This window comes from Oratosquilla oratoria, chromosome 37 (assembly GCF_046742065.1).
Source record: "Oratosquilla oratoria isolate Oo_2021 chromosome 37, ASM4674206v1, whole genome shotgun sequence".
Lineage (NCBI taxonomy): Eukaryota > Metazoa > Arthropoda > Malacostraca > Stomatopoda > Squillidae > Oratosquilla > Oratosquilla oratoria.
This window is the reverse complement of record NC_134813.1, coordinates 42,121,056-42,145,378: the sequence shown is the minus strand read 5'-3', so window position 1 is coordinate 42,145,378 and position 24,323 is coordinate 42,121,056. Positions and strand designations below refer to the sequence as shown.

The 24,323-nt window shown below is 38.5% G+C and overlaps 1 protein-coding gene across 1 annotated transcript in view; it reads left to right on the top strand.

Annotated features, from left to right (window-relative positions):
- Positions 1 to 1,242: 1,242 nt before the first annotated feature.
- Positions 1,243 to 24,323, top strand: part of FMRFa (FMRFamide related propeptide) — a 178,387-nt gene continuing 155,306 nt past the window's right edge. Inside the window, exon 1 of the mRNA XM_076175633.1 lies at positions 1,243 to 1,280. The gene's annotated coding sequence lies outside the window, so the exon portion shown is untranslated. The remainder of the gene's footprint in view (positions 1,281 to 24,323) is intronic.

The following is a 24,323-nucleotide window of genomic DNA, read 5'->3' as shown; positions in this document are numbered from 1 at the left end:
GAATGAGACAAGAGAAAGTGTCAGGAACAGAAAAATAAGAAAAAAAAAGAAGAAAAAAAAAGAAATAGAAATTAGAAGAAGACGAAGAAGAAGAAGAATAATAATAATAATAATAATAATAATAATAATAATAATAATAATAATAATAGTGATAATAATAATGATAATAATAATAATAATAATAATAATAATAATTAATAATAATAATAATAATAATAGTAATAATAATAATAATTAATAATAATAATAATAATAATAATAATAATAATAATAATAATAATAATAATAATAATAATAATAATAATAATAATAATAATAATAAGAAGAAGAAGAAGAAGAAGAAGAAGAAGAAGAAGAAGAAGAAGAAGAAGAAGAAGAAGAAGAAGAAGAAGAAGAAGAAGAAGAAGAAGAAGAAGAAGAAGAAGACGATGAGTGTGTCGTGTGGGTGGAAGATGAAAAGGAAGATGAAAAATAAAAATGGAAAAAGAAAAGAGGAAGGATAAAAGAAGAGGAGGAAAAAGAAGAGCAAGAAGAGAAGGAGGAAGAGGAAAAGGATGAGGGACGGGAGAGGAAAATGAAAAGAAGGAAGAGAAAAAGGAAGGAATAGAAGGAGGAAGAGGAGAAGAAGAAGGAGGAGGAGGAGGAAGAAGAGAAGAAGGAAGAGGAGAAAAAGAAGGACGAGGACGAAGAAGAGAAGGATGAAGAGAAGAAAAAGGACGAGGACGAAGAAGAGAAGAAGAGGAGAAGAGGGAGAACGAGGAAGAAGAACAAGAGGAACAAATGGAGGAAGAAGAGGAAGTGCAGGAGGAAGAGTGAAAGGAGGGAGATGGGTAGAGAGGTAGATAGATTGATGGAGAGAGAGAGAGAGGGAGAAAGAAAGAGAGAAAGGAAGGGATGGATAGAAAGGTAGGTAACTTTATGGAGAGGGAGAGAGAGAGAGAGAGAGAGAGAGAGAGAGAGAGAGAGAGAGAGAGAGAGAGAGAGAGAGAGAGCGAGAGCGAGATCGAGTGAGTCAGTGAGGGAGGGAGGGTGAGGGAGTGAGAGGAGGTGGGGCAACGCGCGCTCTCAAATAGGACAAGAACTGCGGGTTAGCGTCACAACCCTCCCTCCTCTTGTGCGCTGCGCTCGTAAGCCCCGCACACAACCCCCCCTACCACCTCCACCACCTCCTCCACCACCACCTCAACCACTACACACCTTTTCTTGCCCACCGTCACTCGCAAAGGTAAGTTGTGCCTCAGAGTTGTTCTCCTCATCGCGTCCACTCAGAGGACTCCGACGTTTGTCATCCCTTTTTTCTTGTTGTTGTATTTGCTTACTTTTTTTTTTTTTTTTGTTCTTCGGGGAAGGAAGGTTCTGTCGTGACGATGGCAAATGCTGTTATGTTTATGTATGAGTTCTGATGTGTACGAAGAAAATATGGAAAAAAAGAGTGAAAAGCAAAAGTTTTCATGGTTCAAGTTTTCGGTCGGAAGGCAGATCGAAGTTAAAGTTTGAATATTAAAAATCAAGATCATTGTAAAGTGGGTGCATGGTGCATATATGTGGTGATGAAGTTTTGTGTATTCGTGCATACATGCATAATTATCTACGTACATGCACACACAAACTCACGCATACATGCGTGTATATAGAAAAGCACACAAAAACATAAACGCACACACATACAGACACGCTAACGCCCACGCACACACACACACACACACACACACACACACACACACACACACACACACACACACACACACACACACACACACACACACACACACACACACACACACACACACACACACACACACACACACACACACACACACACACACACACATACACACACATATACATACATATACACACACACACACATACACACATATGCACACACGCACAAACACACACAAGCGTGTACACATACACCCATACAAACGCACATGTTCACACAAATGGAAAATCACCTGCATACAAAACCCACACACGTATATGCAGATACACATGCATGTAAATACAGTGTGAATTAATTGAATGAATAAGTGTTTATATATACTAATAATGTATGAGTATATGTATATGTAAAGTATGCTCAAGTACATCTATATGTTTACATATCATTCTAATTGAATATTGATACATATATTGTGATGTTTGATTTCTTCATTAAATTCTACGACTTTAGTTCAGTTTCCTATGAACTAAGAAAGAAGACAAAACTGTTTCCAAATTCTTGATTCATATTTGACAATTTGAGCATTGAATCATTCATCTCCGAAATTCACAAATGAAATTGAAATACCGAAGGTTCTATTTTTGATTCCAGATGATTTACTATAATTTTAGCAACGACAAAGGAATCGAAGAGAAGAGGAGGAAGAGAGGAGGAGAAGGAGGAGAAAGGAGATGTGTGAAAAAGAGAGATGTGAATGATTACTGAAGAATTACAAAAAAATATGATAAACATGGGAATAGGAAAACACACGACCGAAAAGACGTTTGGTGGATTTGAGTTTGACCAATCAAAACCACGATAGAACTAAATTCACTCATTTACCGCAGAACCATAGAGTCAAATATATCAACTTTTTAGATTTTGTTTTTAGATGTCATCTCCATAATAAATTGAGCGGGGGTAAAAGTGCTAGAGTACATTTGTTAGTGTACAGTACTGCCTCGGTTGTTGTGGATATGAAATATAGTTCCGTCGGTTTCCAAATGCTGGGGTATTCGGACCTTATTTGTCTTTTTATTTTCTAATGTAGGTACTTTGAAGAAACTTCAAATCCCTGTGAACGCATATGGATTACTAAAATACATTGGTTTGTTTTATGGTCACAGATCCTGACTAGTTACTCTTTATGAAGACATTGAAGACTTGATGGGGAAGGTCAGGAGTCTTTTGATAGATGTGGCTAATAAATTCAATTCATATCTCGTGTTATATTTTAACTTGGATAACTTGAAGACTTGATGGGGAAGGTCAGGAGTCTTTTGATAGATGTGGCTAATAAATTCAATTCATATCTCGTGTTATATTTTAACTTGGATAACTTCTTTTAGATTTTTTATATATTTTTTAAATTAAATTTGGCGCCATGCTTTATCAGAAACATATCTTTAGAAGAACACGTGAGGATTAGTTCCTTACGGGGTTCATTGACAGGAGTCTGTGGGAAAGGCAGTTCCGCCGGTTACTGCAGGCAATGTGCAGTCGTTAGTGAGGATTAATTTTATATATGACTTTTATTCAGTGATGAAAAATGGCACAGGGAAAGGAGGCTTAGGTCGTTCATTTTCCTTCTCACTGAACACCGCTTCGTATCATCAGAAGACTAGTCGTAGGTTTTCAGAATGAAATGAGGCAGGAACTAGTCTTCTCATGTTATAAGAAAAGAAAATGAAGAATAAAAAGAAAAGAAAAGAAAAAATCACGGGGTGGGAGGAATTATTTCTGTCCGGAAAATGTCTATAACCTTTTCCGCAGTTCACGAATAGAAAAAAATCCGGTTCTTAATAACTGATGACCGAGATGCAGTGTTTGGCCGTGATTGACCGCACAAAAGACATTGATTCCGTCTCTCAATGTCCAACTGAAGGATTTTGAAGAACTAAAGTGTTCAGGAGAATTTTAGTCTTCGGGATGGACCAAAGACTGGTCTAGGTTAAGCTGAATTCGTCTAAAATTTGTTTCCCGAGACTGAATTCACTCTAATACGATTTTGTAATGATGGTCCGTGATTTTTCCGTGATAGAGTCAAACCCTCTCAAGGTGTTGTATGCTCTTGAAACAATAATATTTTCTCAGTCACTTTCGATCAGACTTCTCTATACAGCTAGACAGTGCCCTAGTACTAAACTAGGATTTAAACCAAAAATATTTCAGAGATAGGGGAACTGGGATTCTTAGGAGATTATGGAATGGAGAACAAGTAACTAACATACCATACTAGAACTAATTCTGGAACTGATTAAAAGGATCACCTAAAAAGGATAAAAAACCCAGACGGAATTCAAACAGGAGGATTTCTTTTCTCACCTGAAATATACTCAAACGTCTTCTTTCCTGTTACTGACAAGTATACACACGTTTAAGTTCCCGGTGATTCCTACATGGGGATGTTACTTTGTTGAGTTTATCTGAAGCGAGTGTGTTTCCAAAAAACAAAATCCAGTCGTCGTGGAGTCTCGATCCTGGACTTCCCGAGCTTAAGAGTCCCGTCTGTTACCATCGTGATGGATTAAAAGGATTTGAACCTGCTATGATGCTGGGATGTATCATTGTAATTATTCATTTATTCCATAAATGTATACTTGTCTGTAAATTTCCTGGTGCTGATGAAATAGAGCAATTGGCCTTTGCTGCTCGACTGTGCATCCCAGTAAAATGTCAAGCTGACTACCTCGATTTTTCTTTGTTATCAATGATCAAAGACACTATTGAGAATTCCATGTATTATAATCCCAGGTTCGATTTCTTAAAGAGAAAGTTACTGTTCATTTGTCCAAATAAGATGTATAAAAAATGTGTGCACAGATATTATTTTTAGTAGTTTCCTAGTTCACAAAAATTAGGTTTATTTATCTACTAATATTCAAGCCCCCACGTTTCTCAGTAAACTCCTATTGTTTAATTATGTGAGACATTTATTTGATATCTGGTTTATCCAATTTATCGAGATAAGAACATTTGATAATAAAATTTGCCTTAGGTGTATACGCTTGCCAAAAAATCTAAATTCTTAAGTTTCATTAAGGGCATTTAGGATTTTGTCTATTTGGCGATTATCATACGGTAATGTGATGACGACATTTTGTTTTGTGTTCATCTGAAGTCATCTCTCATCTTCAGGAGATAATGTACATTTCAGTCACACGCTTCAGGGAATGAAACGATTTGTTTCGCCTAATTTCTAGAATACTAGCAAGGTCTTGATTCAGTTTACAATGACCTTTTCTTAGGAATTAATAGCCGTTTATTTTAGATGTTGCTTGTTGCCCTCTACGTGCACTACCAGGAACCAAATTTTCAATAAATCTACGACGGTATAAATGAAATCGAACGAAAATAAAAGAAACTTGACGTATAGTAGCGAAACTAATGTTGTGGTTGAATGAGTCGCCAGCGTTAGACAGCTTATACTCGGAGAGAAATAGAAAAATTAAAATGAATAGATGAATAGATAACAGATAAGTAGATAAAATAGATATAGGTAAATAGAAATAGTGTATAAGAACTCTGTTTAGATAACTACTAGTATCGGAATCTTAGTCCATTTGACTGGAAAGTCATTTGCTGATCAAAGAAAATGGTTCATCTTTGATGTTTTTTTTTAATCGACTGATAGGGTGTATTATAGGGTAGTACAATAAAAACTTGTTTTTTCTTCTACTTTGTGACGAGCAAAGGTGGAAGGACATCTTCAGGTATATGTTATACTAGGAATTTCCGATATGTCCTTTCGTGATGTTAAATTATTTATGTTGTATACTGTGGCATTACCCCACAGTACATTTGAGTTTTGTTTAACCTAGATAATCTTATTTTATAATCATCGCGGGGTTTCGGCAGGTCAAAGGCTCTTTCAGATGTCGTTCTTTCATTTGTTTAATAAAATTGCCAGATGTCAGTCAGAAGAAAGATTATAAAGTGGCTGATAACCCCCGAAGAGGCCGAAGAGAAGGCTGGTTTCGATAAGAGAATATTCACACACACACACACACACACACACACACACACACACACACACACACACACACACACACACACACACACACACACACACACACACACACACACACACACACACACACACACACACACACACACACACACACACACACACACACACACACACACACACACACACACACACTCATACATATATACTGTATATACACACACATATACATATGTATATTCATACATACATGTATGTATACGAAAAGTTCGTACGCACTCACATGCATACATAGATGGAAACACGCACACACACACACACACACACATACATACACACATACATACATACATACATACATACATACATACATACATATATATTCGGAATTTGGAATTCGACCGACATCGTCACAAAAATGGAGTTTTATTTTCAACAGGTGAATTCGGTTCACTTTTGATAAATGTGAGAAAGAAAAGAAAGAAGAAGAAGAAGAAGAAGAAGAGGAAGAAGAAGAGACCTTTCCCAAATCATTCGGAGTTCAAGAAACTCAGCGGAGGTTCTCCGTTAAGGCTTTTAAGTCTCTCAAATATTTTTACATATTTTATTCTGGTTGGCATGAAACGATCTTATTCAACTAAGGAGCAAATTCGTCTCAAGACGTTGGCTCGGTTGACCAAAAACTCTTTGGTTTTTGTCTGAGACTGATCTATGAAAGAAAATGTCTTCTATTAACCATAATAAACTATGTAATGTCTATTTTATGGAAAGAAAGTAAACTAGAGCTAAAGTTAAATTTGGTTTAATTTCAGTGCACAAGACTGTTAATTTTCAAACAGAACTAGACGTTTAAACGCAGCTTTCTTTTATCGGTTCAGTAACTCAAGAAAATGAGTAAAAAATATTGTTCTAAAACCACCAATAAGACGTAAAGAATAACAGAAAACAATTGATCAATTATGTACTGATTTATGTAAATGCTCATAACCAGAGATGCCAAACCACTTGCACTTTACTATTGACGTCATCCTGGTGACTGAAATTAACTGGTGTAACTGACAGTTGTGTACTGTCAGTTTTGAGTCTTGAGCATACTGAGATGTACCCACGTAGTTTCCCCTCACTCTCTCTTTTCTCTCTCCTTCTCTCTTTGTCTCTTTATCTCCCTTTCTTTCTCTTTCTCTCTTTCTCTGTCTTTCTCTCCTTCTCTCCTTCTCTCTCTCTCTCTCTCTCTCTCTCTCTCTCTCTCTCTCTCTCTCTCTCTCTCTCTCTCTCTCTCATTGTTTAAGAAATTATATGTTTTTATTCATGTAAGGGGTTTCCCGACTGGGTAGAACGAAATTATTTGAATCGAGACTCCAGCGTTCCAGGGACCTATTCATTAGCTGAACAAAATGGTCGGTTTCCAACGACAATATTCATACAGTTCAGTTAACCTCGTTCATTGTGTTCTGCCAGACGCCATTTTGTTTATCCTCAACCATGTGACAAAGACTAAGACGAATAAATTCATCTGGCGTTGTCCAGAAGGAAAAGATTCGAAGAATGTCATCGAGGTGAGGATATTAACTCACTCTAACTCCCACCGTCTATGTTTCGCCGGCTCACAATCTAGAAAATTAAAACTCTTTCATCTATTTACGCACCTTTTCCCTGAAGGACCTTCGCCTGAAAAGAATCCATAATCCAGAGGTCTTAAGTTCAAAACAAAAGATGTGAGGTCTTCCAGTCAGTCTCCGCCTCGACTCCCGTGGGAGGTGGCCGCAAATGGAAAGGTCCCTCAGCGACCGGAGAAGTCCCTTTGAAGTTTGAAAATTCTCACGAGGAGGTTCCTGAGGAGTAGAGCTATCGGAGTCTCTGGAAAGGATGGGGAGAGGTCGTGGGAGTGTGGGTGTAAAACGACGTTGTCTGGGATGTGGTGTTGGACAACCATGTCACTGGATACGGGGTCCCACGAGCGTTAGGCTAAGAACGTCTTTGTGTTTGTAGGGTTGAATGGTAACAAATAATTTAGGTATTTCGCAGATCATTCGATCTGTTATTTATTTTTTCTTTGGATTTTAATGATATTTAAAGTCTACGGTGACGCTTGGCCACATTTCAATCGATTCTTCCGCAAGAATTACATTGATTGACAATTCACAGCTGGATCTAGATGCCTTAAGAAATTTGAAATTTAGAATACTGTGATGATAACTAAAAATATAGTTGAACGAGTAGTATGTGATTAAACTAGATATTCCATGGAATGTGGATCTAAGTATGTTATTGTGAAGAGTAGATTTAAAAAACAGTTTATGATCTGGAAAGTAGGTTACCTGGATTACTGCGTGATGTGACGAATAGATTTAATAATCAAGGAGTATAAAGGAATATATATCATCAATTAAGAAGCTTAAGGGTTTTAGATATTTTAATACTATCGTACCCTCTTGAAGATTCTTAGTGTTTTCTTGTTCCTTTTGTGGTAAGTGAAAAACATACAAATTAACATTCCGTCTCGTATATTCGAAGTGATGAAATGAGGGAGTGTTTAGCATAGCCAATATGGTGAACACAAGCAAGCAAAAAATGCTAGATGATAAAGGTAATATATTTACTTAGTTTATCTGCTCAGTGTATGTATACACCAAAGGCCTCTTGCCTCTTATAAGGAAGGTAGTCAATAGTAACCTACTCTCACCCATCCCACTCCCATCCACTTTATTGTTATTGAGTACATAACCTCATGATAAATCCTTAGCGTACGGCCTGACCGCGTATACCCCAGGTTGAAAACCCCAGGGTTAACTAACCAATTCAAGGTTTAGAACAATCGTTTGCATGTGAATTCAATTCCTTAAGAGGGTTTCTTCCAACTGAATGAAAGTCTATGGCTTTAGCTAGAATGAAATGTCTAAGATTGGCGACTCTTGTCCTCTTGTCAGTCGAGGTGGTAGAGAAATCTAGTACGGTGCTTGCTAGAATAAAATCAAGGAAAACCGTAACACTCCTCTCTAGGTTAATGTAATTTCTAGTCCTCTAAGAGGTCCCTAATCTATATAGTGTTAGTTAGAACAGAGTACTTAGAATTAAGTAGAGTGGAAGCTCATTAACTAAACAGAATCGTCTGTGATTCGTTACCATGAAACCAGTAAAGATCTTTAGCGAGTTTAATTAGATCGTCAGGTGCAGTGAGCATTTGAACAAATGTGGTTAATGGTAGACTGATGTATGAGTAGTTGTACTATACAGTGGGGTTTTGGTTGGTATATGGAATAGAAAACAAATAAATATATAGAAAATATTTATGTGTCACGGCTATGGACTTGATAAAGCTCTAAACAAGCAAAACGTCGCACTGATAGAGGCGCCTTCTTTATATCGTGTTTTGTTTGATTGCCTCTTTGCTAACTGCCAATGGCAATGAATAAATAAATAAATGAATGAATAAATAATTAAAAATGCGGTCTTCAATGTGGGTTTTAGTGGGTTTTTAATTGGATCATTTAATGTATGTGAACAACTTCTGAGACAGGGGATTCTGTTATGTTGTGTAAAAAAAGTCGTTTGTTTTGGTTGGTAATTGGGTAGTTTGTCTATATGTCACCTTCATTGTGTTTTAGTTTATCATTTAATATTTTTTTAAATATAGAAAAAATACTCAATCTTATTGTCTTTCTAATGCCTCAGTATGTAAGGCATGACGCTAGTAAATATCTTATCACTCTCAACAGCGTAACAAATTCTTTTTTCGTGGAAAACACTTTTTGGTGGAAAAATAATGCAATAAAAATATCTTAAGATTCTTATGGGTAATAGCTATATATAATCATATATATATATAATCAGTTGCAATATAAAAGATGCATGGCTAAGATAACGAAAAATGAATGCTTAAATTATAATGAGGAGTGTTTCTTAAGAATATAACTTAAGAATACGTTGCTTAAAGTAAAATAAGAATTATATAACTTGAAAATTTAACTCAAGAAGAAGTAGCTTAAAATGAAGAATATATTTTAAAATATAATTTAGAAATAAGTTGATTAATGTGAAATGAGCAGAAGAGTGTGACCTTACATGGGGAGACTGTGACCTGATTTTTGGTCTGTTGAATAATACCCGTATTGCTTCATACAATAGTCTGCATTTGTATACATATAAAGGAGTTTCGGGTTCCTAGCATGAAATATCGAATAAGGACAAAAGAGTGAATTAATGATGCTTAGTCTCCTTTGTTGTTTGTATGCATTAAGTAACATACCATAGTGGTTGTCAGTGGGGAGTATAACAAGGATCAGGGAATAGAAGAAAGATAACGCAAGGTTTGCTGTTATGTTGAATGATATTATGAATTGTATTTGAAAGTGTTTGTTTGCTTAATGTCCGAAATTCTCCCACTCCTCACACATAACCTCAAAGGTTTGAGCTCTCCACTCACTCATTCAATCCTCACATCCTCACGCCCTCACCCACGCACTCACCTTCCTATCCTCACTCTTCCTCCATCTCACGGGGTGCCTCACGCGCATCTATATGTCATCACTTGTCTCACGGCTTTGTTGACCCGCACGAACAAAGGTCTTCCAGACCAGCGGGCGCTAATAAAGAGTTAATTTACAAAAGTGGGTCTCTCTTCTCTCTCTGTCTCTCTCTTCTCTCCCTCTTTCTCTCTCTCTCTCTCTCTCTCTCTCTCTCTCTCTCTCTCTCTTTATCTACCTATCTTTATTTATCTTTCTCTTTCTCAACAGGCTCACATAGACTCAAACATTTACCATATGGGAGGACGATTACATATATGCATTCCTGCCAAATGTTATATCTGTCACACTCTACGAAAATAAATGAACACACACACACACACACACACACACACACACACACACACACACACACACACACACACACACACACACACACACACACACACACACACACACACACACACACACACACACACACATACACATATGCATGCAGGTGCACGCAAACTTGTATGTACTAACAAACAGTCTCACCAAGTTACTCTTTCTTCCCATTTCCTTACCCCGTATAGTCCATTGACTTTATATGTCTTCTTATGGGTCAGAATCATGTGGTATTTTCTTCTGGTTAGATTCACATCTCCACCCTGATTAAATTTACATATAACTATATATCCTATTTTATGCTACCGTCCTTAAATCTCTTCTTTCCTTTACGAGTGCATTTCTTCGGTGTGATATTTCCAGCAAAAAATACTCGTAGAAACGTTGGTTATTGCTGGAAAAAGAAATCTCCTCATCCTCTCCCTCCCTGTCCCCTTCACCTCCCGTCAGATATCATTATCAAGCTGGTTTAGAGTCTGAAGGAAGTTACAATTGATAAGGTTTTGTCACTTTTAACCACTACAACACCATGATATAAAATGTGTATATATATATTAACGTGTGTGTGTGTGTGTGTGTGTGTGTGTGTGTGTGTGTGTGTGTGTGTGTGTGTGTGTGTGTGTGTGTGTATCACTTAATAAGAAAAATTATACATTAACAGAATCATCTCATAAAAAAATCTAGTCATGTACGGACTGGTAAGCCTATCGACATTCTAGACATAGGGAATACTGGGCTAGTCTTTTTCCTAGAAACTATCTTTAGGGACTGGGCTGCGAAATAAAAAAAAACTATTTTGCTACTTCGTGTGTATGGGACGAGTAATTGGTGTGATCTTTGAATCACGTCACTGTATATAAAACGAGGCATGGCTATGGCCAATTGGCAGCAAAAGGGAGGAAAGCGTATTTGAGTGTTTCGTAATTGGGGTCAATTAGGTGGAAAGGGGCGGAGTAGACAATAAACGGAGTAATATTGCCTTCAGAAATTGCTGGTACCTAATATCAACTCTGTCCTTATGTGATTCTATTTTCTTTTCCCCTTTTTTCCATTTTCTCTTATGTTCTGTTTTCTCCCGTTTTCTCTCCTTTTTTTTTGTTTATCTTTTTTTCTCGTGTATAGTTTTTATTCTTATTCTTTTCTTTTTCTTTTTTCATAATGGTCAGTTTGTACACACACACACACACACACTTACACATACACACTCTCTCTCTCTCTCTCTCTCTCTCTCTCTCTCTCTCTCTCTCTCTCTCTCTCTCTCTCTGATCCATGACTCTTAGATTCTTATTACACATGATTACATCTTTATACACATAAAATCACGGAGCACCGAATTAGATCTTTTGTGTAAAGATAAAAAAAATCAAACAAAACAAATGTAGGCAACCACATTTACTGATGCCACGTGGTCTTGGGGCTACACATTTTTTGACTAAAATAAAGATAAAAAAATCTTGATGTATTTGTAAATCATCGTCTCACAAAAATGCAGAAGATTTTTTCTTTGCTTACTAAGATTACCTAGTAGTAATCTGCTTCAATCCTTTACAAAGAATCATATCCTTCGTCGTTCTCGTCTAGCTGGGTTTTTATAGTTCCCAGCCAATAGACGCTAGGAGAGATTATTTTTCGAAGTGAACAGAATTATCTGCTGTTTTGGAGGACAGACTCTCATAAGGAATTAAATTCTCCTTCTGAGATTCTAAAATCTGGAAGTACAGTTTACGGGACTTACGTTTCACACAAGGAAACTCCTTTACCATCACTACCATAGTCAGAAGGTATACTATCAGTCACACTGTAGGTAGACATGATAGTTGCATGTAGGACTCGAACCTACTGCTTCAGACATCGGTAAGATAACCTTACAGTGCCTTACTATAAGTCACTCTGTAGATAAACATAGTGATATGAGAGAATTTCGCTAGTGACAGCGACATTAATCTGATCATTTTTATGACAGTCGCATGTAGGATTCGAACCCACTGCTTCAGCCATCGGTAAGATAACCTTACAGTGACTAGACAGGGTTAAGGCTCTGTAAGGTTATCTTACCGATGTCTGAAGCAGTAGGTTCGAGTCCTACATACGACTGTTATAGTTATAAAAATGATCATATCGTAGAGTGATATAGTGTTCTTTTTACTGAGATATGTGCACTGTACATATGTACAATACATACGGAAATATGACTAAATATTTGATTTCAGAACCGTGGCTTTAACTTCCTTTTACCAAAAATGATTCTTGGCTTTGTTATTTATTTATTTGTTTAAATAATCATCATTAGCGAATGCTGATAGCGTTATTATGGGGAAGTGGCTTGATTCTAATGATCTATTAAAGTCTCATAACCGTTTCAGTTCTATATTAGCTTTTTTATGGTTAACAAAACGTTGTTAACTCGTTACATACCAGAGGCGTTTTTCTTTTTAATCCTGTCTACTGTTAAACGATTTTGATTCATTTCCTGTAACGACAGGGGTGATAGAAACAGTATTAGTAATAAGCAGGTAATAAGTACTTGGGCAATAGCCATTTAATTACTGTTGGCAGAAGGAAGGGGTTAAAGACATCTATGACTGGTCTCTTTAAGTGATCTGATGCACCCTTTGAGGCATCAGTAAAGAGAGGTTTGTGTTAGGTTCAAGTAAACCGATTAATAACCTAATTGTTTTGTGCCCTGGACGCGTTTGTGTGTCCTTGTTGCTCGTCAAAGGTTCGAACTTAACATCGTTTTGCCTTCGTGTGCACACAGAGGGAAGGACATGGTCCTACACACACACACACACACACACGCACGCACACACACACACACACACACACACACACACACACACACACACACACACACACACACACACACACACACACACACACACACACACACACACACACACACACACACACACACACACTTATTCATAACAAGAATCAAATGTATAGATATGTATATATTTATATATGCGTGTCACATCTAGAAATACAATACTAGTATGTATGTACTATACAATCATATACACGAACACATATACACACATGCACAACCGCATGAATACATGCATGTACGCATACAAACTTATGCACTTACACATATGCACGCACACATGGGCACGTACGAACATAAATCTTATCCTGTATGCTACAGACAGGTACACTTTTGTACACACACAAATGCATATACACAAACATGCTCACAGATACGGACACCCAAACACACAGATACAGGCATACCTGCAGACTCATTAAACTACCAACAGCTAACAGTCTTGCATTTAATTGGGGGCAGCTCACACAAAACAGCTCGGGGAAACGAGGCTAAAGAGAAAGCGACACATATTCATTTGTCTCGAAATGGCGTCCGAGCGATAGGGAAGGGAAAATGTTCCTCAATTCACCCAGACTCACCCAGATGCTGGGTGAGTCCCTCTTGTTACCGGGAGGAGTCCCCCGGTCGTCAGTGACCTCACTTCCGGGACGGGACAGGTCATTCTGTCTCGCAATATGGTCGGCGGCTTTTGCCTCGTCTTCTTTGATTGTCCCTTCTTGCTCGCTGATAGTTGTCACCATAGAGTTAAACCCGGCTTCATTCATACTGAAAGGGTACCATGTGCATGTGTGTGTGTGATTCACCATGGTCTTGGATCACGTGTTGGACTCGTGATCGACGGTTACTACCGTCCCGGACGAGAGCTCAGAGCTCATGTATGACCGATCTATGGGTAATGCTGTGACCTTACACGCACACACATACCCAACCCCCAGCCCACAAAAGTTGGAGTATCGGCTCACAGCGCAGCGATACTGAAATTATTTCAGCCCTGGGCGAGATTCGAACTCGGACCGCTGGGTTAGCAGTTGCGAACGCTATCACTGCGCCGTCGTAAAAAGAACATATGTATCCCACTCATGAATATAAAACACGACTAGCCTTGTACGCTAATTTTTCAAGTGTGATATATTTTTCCCCCTGTCATGTCATTTCTACCTTCCCCTTCCCACCTCCTCCTCCAATCAGGGCTTTGGTAAATCTACTCCCTAGTCGAGGGTGCTTGACTTTGAGTCCTGCTCTTTAGGGGCGAAGTCGACTTGGGCAGAAGCTTTGGTTGGCAGACTCCATCCTCGTTTTGTCCTTCCTCTACAGTATGAGATCCCCTTATAGTTACCTCGTGTTGTATCTTACCATGAGTTTTTCGTTGTCATGGTAACCCGTTGTCGAAATCGAGTCACTTCGATTATTGAAACCATGGGTCATTGGAAGTACCTTTTGTTGATGAATAAAATCGTCCGGTGCCTGGCAAAAGAAACTTTTGAGAAATTAAATTTGCAAAATTTAGTTCGGACAGGGTTCTCTGCTTCTGCAGGTGCTTTGATATTCGTTATTTTTGTTCTGTTATCTTTAATAACAGATCATTTGTTCTTTGGGTATATTTTTAAATGGTATTTTTCATCTTTTTTATTTTTATTTTTTTTTTCTAAATAGACGCAGTGAATTTGTCGCACGCGTATGGTATTTACTCTCCTACAAAAGGAAATCGCCACTTAAATTGATAAATATAAGCACAAGGGCATAATCACAATGGCCAGCGGTTACATTTATGTTGCAGCTTCTATTTTAACACAAAAATAATAAAATGGATTGAACTGTGACGCGTTTTTTGCTGTTGAAATGTTGCTCAATTAAAGATCATAGTCTCCGTCATATTTGAACACAAAATTGATGTAATTGATTGAAGTGCGAAATACATCTTTTGCTGGTGGAATATTGCTTAACTGAAGATTACAGACCCGTACTAACTCACCACAAAGTTGATAGAATTGATTGCATTGTGAAGTGTGATATATTTTCCTGTTGGAATGTTGCTCAATTGAATATTACAGCGCCATCTTATCTCACCAGTTGACAGAATTGATTGAAGTATGATATCTTTTGTTGGTAGAATGTTGGCCAACACAAAATTAATAGAATTGATTGGAGTGTGAGTAGTGATACTTTTTGTCATCGGGGTCCAGTGCGCCTTTGTTGATGTTTGTGATAATGTATTTGCTTTCTGCGTTGAGAAGTGAGAAAAATGTCGAGGTGGGCGTTCTCGTTATTGAGGTCTGGGGATGTTGTTTCACTTAATGGCGACATCGATACTGTCGTCTTAATTTATAGGAGACAAATGTCCACCGTCAATAAATTATCAGCCAATCGTTGGACTGCGTTGTACGCCCTCAGTATCGTGTATTCTGCCGCCAGGGAATTTTTATTAAAGTTTTATTCTTTAGAATTTCGTTACTCTATTTTAAAGATAAATTCGGTGAGATAGAAACAACCCCACGCTAGTACAACATAGACAAGATTATTTGTCTTCACAGAAAAATATTTAGGAGAACTCGAGGATCGTTACCGGTTACTGTAGGGTCGCTGCAGATTTTCCACTTCGTCAAACTCGAGGCAACAGTTAGTTGGTCCATATTAACTTTCTCTAAATGCTTCTTTCATCTCTTTGCGTATCTCCATTCTTTGAACATTCACTCATGCTTTTCTCATCTCTTTGTATAGGTTTGTTTAAGAAGGGATTAAGTAAGAACTGGTTTACCAAGAGAGTGGTTAACGAATGAAAGACTTGGTAACAATGGAGTATTGAGCGTTGAAACAATTGGTTGTTTTAAGACAAGATTAGATGACTTTAAGAACCGGGATGAAAGGTGGTAAGGGACATTAAACTCCCTTTTGTAGGCCTTATAGTCTCTTGCAGTCTCCTCCATTATCATGTTGTATTACATTCCTCGTACATGAATTCACCTCTCGCCCCATTCCATCTCCTACCTCTGTTCGAATCCCGCAATACCTCGGTGAGGAGAACTTTCCCGGGAACGCGTTCTTTTGTCCGTGAGCCATTATCTCTCAGGAGGCGGGAAGAGCGGCACGAAATTCAATATTTCGCAATGTTTACGGGACAAATGGATTCGCATTTTGATGGATAAATATCGGGTAAGGTCCTCCGGCAGACACTCGGATGGATAACACGGGTTGGTCGCTTTCGATTGTTCCCCGAGTTGGGGAAATGTCCGCCGAAGGAGAATGTGGGAAATTGTCCCCAAATTTGGGGGCGTTTGTCCCACGGAAGGGTGTGGGTGTGTGTTCAATATATCTAGGGTGGAGCGTGATATGTGCGAGATATGGATTTAAGGATTATATAATTTATTTGATGTTTATTATTTATTAGGGAATTATTTAATCTTCTCATGACCAAGTGTACTTTGATGTGGTCAAATGTCTGTTTATTCACCACAACCGTTCAGCTGATATGGGACAGTTGAGAAATTAATTTTAGGATTGGAAAGAGGTCTAGGAGGGAATTGGTTGGTTGGGGGAAAGGTGGGGAGGGTTGTCACGTACCAAGGGTTAAGCAAGTTTAAGGCTGGTGAAGGGGGTTACAGTAATGGGAAATTTGGGGGGATAATTGGCCTATGGTTTTCCAGAGGACAAAACTGAGTCAGCTGGCGTCTAGGTGCGAAGTTGTTATAATTGGTATGCAGAGAAATTATTATTATTTTTTTTTGTGGAGAGGGTTTCATGTTTCGGGAAAAGTTGAGGACGCTTGTGGAAGTATGTTACCAGGGTGCGTTTCGTGTGGTTTGATGGGTGGGTGAAACCGCATTTGAAATGACTCAGTTTAATGCGACCTTTGAGGACAATTACATGATTCTGGAGGTGTAATGTGTTGTGTGTTGGCTTATGTGAGGTAATTCTTCATTCTCGTAATGAAAATAAACGAAATAATCGTCAGTAATCGTGTCAGGTCATTTGTTTGCATAAACGCGATTGTGTATTTGATTATGAACCCGTTTAAGTTTTACGTATCTTCAAGTAAGTTTGTACGCGCGCACACACTCATACACACACAAACACTCCCAACAACAACAGACAAACACAGCCGCGAGCGCGCGCACATACATACACACACACACACACACACACACACACACACACACACACACACACACACACACACACACACACACACACACACACACACACGCACACATACAAACACACACACACACACACACACACACACACACACACACACACACACACACACACACACACACACACACACACACACACACACACACACACACACACACTCCTGAGGTCCACCATCAGGTGTTCCTATGTGCTTATAGATGGCCAAAGGGTAATGAATTTATTTCCATATTATTTTATTACTGTAATATTCTTTAGGGGTTTAGCAACACGGTAAACAGACTGTGCTTACGGCGCCATCTGTTAGTAGATGGAAGAACTACAAAGTTATCGACTGATTTTAGAGTCTAGTTATACAGCCGTAGTTATAAATTTTTGATTGCTCCTTGAGTTTCACAGCCCTAATGTAACGTTTGTCGCCCACTATCTGATATAATTTTCTTCATTAAGAAAGGATTTATATTTTGAAGAAAGTACGGTACAGAAACATATATTCAGTAATGAACAATAAGATATTATATTCTCATACTATAGTCCAAGAGTTTTGTGCACAATTGTACCTATCCTCAACAGTGTAGGCAGAAATTCTCAGTTGTTTTTGTTGTTGTTGATGGTCTGGTCATAGTGTAACCGAGTTGTAACTACGGAGTTGTTGTTGTTGTTGTTGTTGTTGTTTGACTCACAGTAACTGTGTGTTCCCAGCGCGGAACAGTGTGCGACTATGTGAAGTGTGTGTGTGTACGTTCGTGTGCGTAAAACAACTGACAGAATGGACAGCCTATGTACTGACGTTTGTGTCAATGTTTTACGAAACTAGTTGGACCCACGATCTCCTATCAAAACTTCTTTCTTCACTCTATATATATGTTGTGTTTGTGTCTGTGTTCTTCAAGTGCTGTGCGTCTTTGACTGTTGTGACTGTGCGGGAGTCATTTTGGTGGTGTGATCAAATACTGTTTTGTGCATTCCCACTCCTGTATTGGTATACTCTGAGTAGGAAATATACCATAATACCTACCAATTGATTATTTTGTCTGTTGATTTTACTTGTCTGAATGCGAATTTTGTCTACTTTGTAATTTAATTTGTCTTTGTAACTCACTCTGTCACGTGATGCTCATAGCAAAAGTTTCTCAAATGTTTTCTATCTATTTCGTCTTGCGCACAAAAAACCACTTTGTATTTCTAAACTCACAAACACAGACATTAAAGCAGACACATCTTTAGACACAAACACACATTCTAGAACAGAATGCGAGGCCTGTCTCTGTGTACAAAGCACCTAGAAGACTTAGAAATGGTCAGAGAATTGCAACGATGCTTTTTTCACCTGCTTGGTGCATGGCGCGTTAGATTTCATTAACATTCTTTGTTCACACTTGTTTATCCATTATCCATCTCATTATCCTTTCCCTCCCTTTGTTTATCGTCTTCTCATGCGTTATACTTAACCTTTCGTTCTTTCTTTCCTATCTTCTTCCTCCTCCTCCTCCTCCTCCTCCTCCTCCTCTTCCTTGTTCTCTCTTCAGAAAGATTTGATTTCTTTTTGTTTTTTCTCTCGTCCTCTCGTCCTCCTCTCCATCCTCGCCACTAACATCTCTCTTTTTCTATTCTCTTTCTTTCCTCTCTTCTTTTACCTGACCTGTCTTACCTTTCCTTTCCTTTCCTTTTCTTTTCTCTTCTTTCCTTCTCTTCCATCGTATATTCTGTTCTGCTTTCCTCCCTAGCCTCTCTTCCTACCGCATAATCACTAACTTCTTAGACTCCTGTCTCTCGATTTTTTATTTTCTGTTTATTTTTCTCCCCGATTTCTCTCACATTCCGCTCCTCGTCTTTACTTAGTTCTCCTTCTCACCCACTTTTGTCTCTTACTTATTTTCCGTTTATTTTTCTCCTCGAGTCTTCTCGTCCTGTGGTCTTCCTTAAAAAAAATATATATATATTTTTACTAATCTCAGTCTGTAATTCTACGTTCCACGGCCAGTGTTTCTGATATTTTGCTTATGAGGACATGTCAATAATACATATACGAATACAACCAACTACAAGATTGCTATTTACTATTTACCTGTTTGTTTATTATCTAACTATATATATGCGTTTATTTATTTGATTTATTATTATCTACATCATTATAATTTCTATTTATTTTTATCTATTTTATTTTATCTATTTTTATTTACTTATTTATCATTATTATATTTTTTTCGTATCCGACCTAGTTATGGACCAAAAGGTCTCCTGTCGGCATGCTCCGCCTTTGTAATCCTTTGATAAATGCTTAGATTCTGAACTTCTAAGTAAAGATCTTTTGGGTAGAAGCTGTCCGTAGGAGAAAGTAACAAACTATCAACCTATTACCTACGGGTCAGTTTCATATTTTTACGTTTATTTTCCTCACCTTTGGTTCAAACCAATGTATTTTTCTTTATCGCTAATTCTTAGTTTTTGACGTTGGTCGCTCCTTCGGTGGCTAAATGATCAACTGCCTTGGCGTACAATTTTGGACATAATAAACGTGATCCATAACATCCCAGAGCTATATATGTATATGTCTGATGCATATATATACATATATATATATATATATATATATATATATATATATATATATATATATAATGGAAAAAGAGGTCACGGGTCTAGTTCAGAGTGCGTGAGTTTATTCCTGACCGGTTTCGCTCTATGCTTCTTCAGGGAAAACCCGTGAATTCTTTTTCCACCTTCATCAACTTGTCATAATGTCCCAGCATATATATATATGTCTGTGTATATATATATATATATATATATATATATATGTATATATACATATATATATATAGATATATATATATATGTACATATATATATATATATATATACATGTATTGTGTGTGTGTGTGTGTGTGTGTGTGTGTATGCATGCATATATATAGAGGAAAGAAAAGGGATAGAAAAGAGAGCGAAGGTCAAGCATGTAGTTGCTTGGTCGGTCGAGATTTGAAGGTGAGGGAGTGTTTGGGTTGGGGGGGAGGAGGGTAGGGAGGAATGGGGGGGGTTGGTTCCCCTTCAACACAGCAACGCACAGGTTTCAAAAAACAAAAAGCAAAAAATGGAGAAGTTTTACTTAATTTAAGGGTGAAAACTCATCCTGATTAGGGACTTGATTGATGAGGGAGAGTACTTTTACTGTCGGGTTCTTCTGTCAGGTGAATAAAACTGTCTGACGTTTGGTAAAAGTGGAGTTAGATGCCCCGTCACCGAATTGAATGTTTTAAGGCCGTCGGTGAGGTCCAGAGAGAGGGAAGATGGAATGTAGTAAAGGTTGATTAAAGATGCTGAGGTCAGCAACTCTTTGGACACAGCATGAAGATCAGCAACATCTCTTTTGGTTCTAAGTAAGACTTCTGTTGAATTAATTTTCTTATAAAAAGGCTAAGGTGGATGAGGGAGAAGGGGGAGAGGGAGACGGGGGAACGAGGGAGAAGGGGAAGAGGGGTGAAAGGGAAAGGAAGTTTTATGTAAGTGGAGGGACTTTGGTTTAGTGAGGGAACGAATGCTTTTGCGAGATCGAAGGTAACTCCTACTGCTCATTTGTAGGGGAAAGAGGGAGAGGGAGGGAGAGAGGGAGAAGGGGAAGAGGGAGATAGGGGAAGGGGGGGAAGAGGGAGAAGGGGGAAAGAGGGAGAAGGGGAAGAGGGGTGAAAGGGAGAGGAAGTTTTATGTAAGTGGAGGGACTTTGGTTTAGTGAGGGAACGAATGCTTTTGCGAGATCGAAGGAAACTCCTACAGCTCATTTGTGGCATTTTTGTACCTAAGCCCCGCCTCTTTTTGTGACGTCACCGATCCCAGCTTTCTGACTGGTGGGTGTGTTTTCGGTACTGATAAAGATGTTTATCTCTACGGTACTTATTGTTGATATCACTATGAAAATAAGGAATTATAGCAGGTGAAATATTTGGTATTAAAATTATTCACGTATTAAAGTGTTAAAGTATTAAAGTATTAGTATTTGTATAATGAAGAAGTGGACAGACTTTTACTGTTATATTAACGTGGAATAAAGTACATTTTGCTTGCTGTCCCAAACTGAATAAAACAATCTGCGTTAACTTGAACAAAATCTTTAAAGTATGTCATTATGGTAAAGTAGTTTAAGTTGACCGAAGTAGAGCGAGTTTTCTCGGTGGGTAGAGAGAGAGAGAGAGAGAGAGAGAGAGAGAGAGAGAGAGAGAGAGAGAGAGAGAGAGAGAGAGAGAGAGAGAGAGAGAGAGAGAGAGAGAGAGAGAGAGAGGAAAAAGGCAGAATCTACCGATTACCAACATTCAGACACAATTGCCTTTCCCCATTTTGGTCGAACACAGCCTGTGGTTGACCTGACCAGCCAATTGGGTCAGTCGAAAGTCTTCAGCAGTTTGACCTGGGCTGAGCAATTGGATCAAGTGGTGTTGGGACGAAGAATGGCTTCGGGCTGGACCAAAGAGTGAGAGGTACTTGTAGAACCAGCTGATAGGATAGAGGTAGGATCGTGTGATATGAGTGGGCTTACAGACAAAGATAATAATTAGTTGGGAGTTGACAATGGGCCGTATTCTTAAACGAAAATTCAGGACCCAAAACCGCACACCATGACAATTAATATCCTTATGTTTAGAAGGAATATGGTCGATATTTGCCACGAGTTTTTGAGGCCCTGAATCGTTTGGCTTTTAAGAATATAATCGAATGTCTTTTGAAAGTTTAAAGAGAGGCTGGGAAAGAGAAGTAGGATGAGGGGAAAGAGGGGTGACAAAGGATAAAGAGGGGAAACAGAGGGGAAAAAGGTAAAAAGGGGAAATGAATATGCCAATAGAGGGAAACACACACACGCACGCACACACGAATAATGGCTCAGTCTTGTCGGGTGTAAAGAGAGGCATGTGCAGTACGTACATAACGCTATTTCTCACATTTTATTAGCATACACGCTTCCCTTGTTGATTGTCCTACAGAACCGTGTAGTTGTTTGTCTTTGAGTATGGTCCATATTACTTTATGGAATAAATAACTGAGGATTTTATTCTGTCTCAAAGAGTCTTCAAGCAAGCTAAATAGAAACGTGAGATATTTGTCACGCATCCATACAGTAACCTACAGTAAAAAGACAAATAATGATAGAATGAAAAATAAAGACGATTTGTGTTCCCAGTATCTACTTGTGGGATTTGCTTCCGTCGAAATTTGATTCCAGGACTTTCGCTAGCTTATTCCAGAGAAAATACTTCTGGAAGCTTCTTCCCCCCGGGTTAACACGTGAGAACTCTCTCCCGGGATTGGTTCCCGGGACTCTCACGATTTTATTCCTGGCCTCTTCTCACGAAATTGCTCCCGTTTTCATTCATAGGGTCGGTTGAGTTCGTTGTTTACTGTCAAAACAAGCTTTATTGCTTGTTTACATTGACACGTGCTCTTGGAATCGTAGTACCAAGTTTGTGTTTGTTGAGAATCATAAGCTAGAAGAATAAGGGGATTATTTTTTTTATAAATATGATTGAAACACACACACACACACACACGCACACACACACACACACACACACACACACACACACACACACACACACACACACACACACACACACACACACACACACACACACACACACACACACACACACACACACACACACACGGTAACCTAATTGTGGATGGGTGCTAACCAGACTTAATCAATTATACCGACCATTCAGAATTTTAAAATAAGAAACTTCACTTATTCTAGACTCCACAATCCCTCACTTTTTTTTTTAAAGAATAATCTAGTATCTCTAAGGAACATAAGATACATAGTCTACTCTAAAATACATACATACATATACCAAAGGCTTCTCCTTCTCCCAAAAAAACAAAGGCATAAAATCCACTTTAAAATAATTCCGTATATCAATGTTATGCCGTTCATCGCTCGTATGCATTTAAAGTTTGCGTGCACGAAATTTTGTCTGATTTGGCGGGTATGGCTTCAGTTATTTGCTGGGACAAATTTCATGGATTGATTTCTGTGCTGAGATTAATTTCTTGGCTTGATAAGCTAATTAAGATGTGACAAGGAAGGTGCAAGAAGTTCAAACTCTCCCTCCTCTAACGACTGCATTCGAAAACGCTAATGAGAATCTGTTTTACCGGAAGTGATTGGCTCTCCTGTTTGAGCGACATGACGTCACTGCCTAACGGTCGTAACGTTTCAAAAACTTAAATTATTATTGAAACTAACGGAAGTCTGGAAGACTTTATTCCTATGATATTCTATTTATAAGGATTTTTTTAGTGGATACTTAATGTTTTAATAGCCATTGCATTTGTCACCGTTGTTGATGATACTGAAACTTAATGTTGTAGGAGCGCGCTTTTGAGAGAGAGAGAGAGAGAGAGAGAGAGAGAAAGGGGAAAGTGGCATCATTATTCTATTTTGTCGTGAGATCAAACATCCGACTTGGCACTCTGAGGAACACCTCAAAGGTGTTCCTTCGGTTTTCCCTCGACTGATCGCCAACACCTCACTCTCCTCCTCCTCCTCCACCTCCTCCTCCTCCTCCTCCTCCCTGTCCTCCTTATCCTTACTGGACGCTTTCCCCTTCACTTTCTGTCCTCGTCCTGAACTTAGGGCGAAGGCCTCCTCCTCCTCCTTCTCCTCCTCCTCCTCCACCCTTTTCCTTCTCCTCTTTCTCCTTGTCGTCTTTCTCCTCCTGTTCTTCCTCTTCTTTCTCATTATTTTCTTATTCTTCCTTTTCTCCTCCTCCTCCTCTTCTTTTTCCTCCTCATTTTCCTCCTCCTCTTTTTCCTTGTCGTCCTTCTCCTCCT